The sequence below is a fragment of the Bos indicus x Bos taurus genome, chromosome 5 (assembly GCF_003369695.1).
Source record: "Bos indicus x Bos taurus breed Angus x Brahman F1 hybrid chromosome 5, Bos_hybrid_MaternalHap_v2.0, whole genome shotgun sequence".
NCBI lineage: Eukaryota > Metazoa > Chordata > Mammalia > Artiodactyla > Bovidae > Bos > Bos indicus x Bos taurus.
Window position 1 is genome coordinate 91,496,014 of NC_040080.1, and position 2,622 is coordinate 91,498,635.

The 2,622-nt window shown below is 41.9% G+C and overlaps 1 pseudogene; it reads left to right on the plus strand.

Moving 5' to 3' along the window:
- Positions 1–272: 272 nt before the first annotated feature.
- On the plus strand, positions 273–1,249 carry LOC113893776 (annotated as a pseudogene).
- Positions 1,250–2,622: the final 1,373 nt, after the last annotated feature.

Sequence of the window (2,622 nt, forward strand, 5' to 3'; positions counted from 1 at the left end):
GCATAGTTTGAAGCTGAAACTTGCCCTTTAAAAGATGGGCAGCCAAAAACAGTGATTTAAAAATAATCCCATTGTGGAGTTATGAACATCTGAGTGCCTCTGCCAAGAATGCAAAAGGGAAAGGTCTTGCCAACTGTGACCAGATGGGCAAGTGCTTTCACTTAAAAAAAAAAAAAAGAGGCAGAAGTGGGCGGGATGGAAAGGAAGTAGGCGGGAACATGTAGTAATAACTGGGCCTTGGCATGGGCTTGCTGGTGTGGGTTTTAGCCAGGCTCCACCCACAGATCGTTTTCTTAGGAGAGGTCACTCACAGATAAGCTGTGAATACACACACTCCGCATTTAAAACTGCAGTAGTAGTCTCTAAGCAGGAATAGGGGATTGTAATCAGCTTTCCAAGGAAAAGCCGGGAACTTTCTCATTTCACTTCATGAAAGTAAGCCATAAGGCAATTTCTGCCAAACATCTATTAGTTGGATGAAACAGATCTCTTGCCCGAGATCTGACTTCAGCTGTGTATTTCCAGTACAACCAGTTCTTTACTCTGCAGCTGATTGGCTCTATAGTGTGGCCAGATATCTACTTCCCCCAGTTAAAGGAGTCGGATCTCTAACTGTTGATCTGTTCTCTTCTGAGTGATGGCGCTCACCATTTTAATTCTCTGGCTGGCTGTCTGCATCCTGGCATTTCCCATGTACCTGCTGGACTTTCTTGGCTTGTGGAACTGGACATGCAAACAGTGGTTCCCCTACTTCCTGGCGAGGTTCACTGTGATGTACAACGAACAGATGGCCAGCAAGAAGCGGGAGCTCTTCAGCAACCTGTGGGAGTTCACGGGCCCCTCCAGGAAGCTCTCCATGCTGGAGCTGGGCTGTAGCACGGGGGCCAACTTCAAGTTCTACCTCCCCTGGATGCCAGGTGACCTGTGTTGATCCCAACCCCAACTTTGAGAAGTTCTCGATCAAGCTCATTGCCCAGGCCAACACCTGCAGTTTGAGCACTTCATAGTGGCTGCCAGGGAGAACATGCACCAGGTGGCCACAGGCTCCATGGAGGTGGTGGTCTGCACCCTGGTGCTCTGCTCCGTGAAGAACCAGGAGCAGATCTTCCAGGAAGTGTGCCAAGTGCTGAGGCCAGTGAATGTGGATTGAGGAGGGCTGCTTAGTAGCAACCACTATCACCAAGGGCTGCTGCTGCTGCTGCTGCTAAGTCGCTTCAGTCGTGTCCAACTCTGTGCGACCCCAGAGAGGGCAGCCCACCAGGCTCCCGCGTCCCTGGGATTCTCCAGGCAAGAACACTGGAGTGGGTTGCCATTTCCTTCTCCAATGCATGAAAGTGAAAAGTGAAAGTGAAGTCGCTCAGTCGTGTCCGACTCCTACTGACCCCATGGACTACAGCCCACCAGGCTCCTCCGTCCATGGGATTTGCCAGGCAAGCGTACTAGAGTGGGTTGCAGCCCTCCCAATTTCAGTAGATCAAACACCCTAACATAAAAGTAAAGCTCCTGGGGAAGATACTGTTGAGTTTTTCAAAAAAGTCTTAGCATGCAGAAGAAGCTATAAAGGAAAAGACTGATAATACATATATAAATAAAATTTTATAACTCCTGCAGGGAAAAGGACTATAAACAAACTTAAAGTACAAAAATTTGTAAAAATATTTGCCAAAGATGGTAGATAATGGGTTAACTTCCTTCATATTAAGACATTACAAATCAACAAGATCAACAGGATTCTTAAATCAATTGTTTTTAAAAAGAGAAAAAGAAACAAAGTACTCTAATAGAAATACAAATAAAGATAGCTAATATATGATTTAAATGTTTAGTCTTGCAATTAAAAACAAACTAAAGCAAGATATTTTAAGGAATTAATATAACAAAACAGAAACATATTCACAGATACAGAGAACAAACTACTGGTTACCAGTTGGGAGAGGGTAGAGGGACAAGACAGGAGTGTGGGATTAATGTATAAAATAAATAAGCAATTAGGATATATTCTACAACACAAGGAAATATAGCCATTATTTTGTAATAACTTTAAATGGAGTATAACCTATAAAAATTCTGAATCACTATGTTGTATACCTGAAACTAATATTATAAATCAACTATACTTTAATTAAAAAGAAAGTAAAGCAAGATGCTATTTTACCTACTATTCTGTCAGAGACTTTTAAGTTCAATATGGTGTTGGGATGGGTTTGGAGGACTGGATACCCCAGTTGGAGGAAGTGTCCTCTCTGGAGTGCTATTTAATAATATTAAATTTTCAAGTACACTTACTCCTTCATCCAACAGGAATTTATCTTATAGCTATCCTGCACAAATGTGCAAAAACTCATTCACATGTGAAAATATTCATTGTAGTATTTGAAATACTGCAAGTTAGAAATAAACATCCATCAGCTGGAGGCTGTTATGTAAACTGTCACACAGTATAAAGGATTTCTGTGCATCTGTTAAAAAGAACAAGGAAGAGTTACCCATGGCATATGAAAAAAATCCTCGAGATATTGTTCATTTAAAAGGCAATGAAAACAGAATATTATGTAGAGTGCAAGTCCATCTGTGTGGGGGAGAGAATATACCTATACAAGTATTTATGTTAATGAGAATGAT